We start from the raw sequence: 1,234 nt of genomic DNA, 5'->3' as shown, positions 1-1,234 counted from the left end.
AGAGAATTACAGACAAATATCCTTGATGAACACAGATGTGAAAATTCTCACCAAAATACTAGCCAATAGGATTCAACAGTACATGAAAAGGATTATTCACCACGACCAAGTGGGATTTATTCCAGGGCTGCAAGGTTGGTAAAACATCTGCAAATCAATCAGTGTGATACTATACATTAATAAAAGAAAGAACAAGAACCATATGATCCTCTCAATAGATGCTGAAAAAGCATTTGACAAAGTACAGCATCTCTTCCTTATCAAAACTCTTCAAAGTGTAGGGATAGAGGGCACATACCTCAATATTATCAAAGCCATCTATGAAAAACCCACCGCAAATATCATTCTCAATGGAGAAAAACTGAAAGCCTTTCTGCTAAGGTCAGGAACACAGCTGGGATGTCCATTATCACCACTGGTATTCAACATAGTACTAGAAGTCCTAGCCTCAGCAATCAGACAACAAAAAGAAATTAAGGACATCCAAATCAGCAAAGAGGAAGTCAAACTATCACTCTTCACAGATGATATGATACTATATGTGGGAAACCCAAAAGACTCCACTCGAAATCTGCTAGAACTTGTACAGGAATTTAGTAAAGTGTCAGGATATAAAATCAATGCACAGAAATCAGTTGCATTTCTTTACACCAACAAGACAGAAGAAAGAGAAATTAAGGAGTCAATACCATTTACAATTGCACCCAAAACCATAAGATACCTAGGAATAAACCTAACCAAAGAGGTTAAGAATCTATACTCAGAAAACTATAAAGTACTCATGAAAGAAATTGAGGAAGACACAAAGAAATGGAAAAATGTTACATGCTCCTGAATTGGAAGAACAAATATTGTGAAAATGTCTATGCTACCTAAAGCAATCTACACATTTAATGCAATCCCTATCAAAATCCCATCCATTTTTTTTTTCAAAGAAATGGAACAAATAATCCTAAAATGTATATGGTATCAGAAAAGACATTGAATAGCCAAGGAATATTGAAAAAGAAAGCCAAATTTGGTGGCATCACAATTCAGGACTTCAAGCTCTATTACAAAGCTGTCATAATCAAGACAGCATGGTACTGGCACAAAAACAGACACGTAGATCAGTGGAACAGAATAGAGATCCCAGAAATAGACCCTCAACTCTATGGTCAACTAATCTTCAACAAAGCAGGAAAGAATGTCCAATGGAAAAAAGACAGCCTCTTCAACAAATGGTGTTGGGAAA

This window comes from Lontra canadensis, unplaced genomic scaffold (assembly GCF_010015895.1).
Source record: "Lontra canadensis isolate GAN:19392208 unplaced genomic scaffold, GSC_riverotter_1.0 scaffold87, whole genome shotgun sequence".
Taxonomy (NCBI): domain Eukaryota; kingdom Metazoa; phylum Chordata; class Mammalia; order Carnivora; family Mustelidae; genus Lontra; species Lontra canadensis.
Note: the sequence above shows the minus strand (reverse complement) of the source record.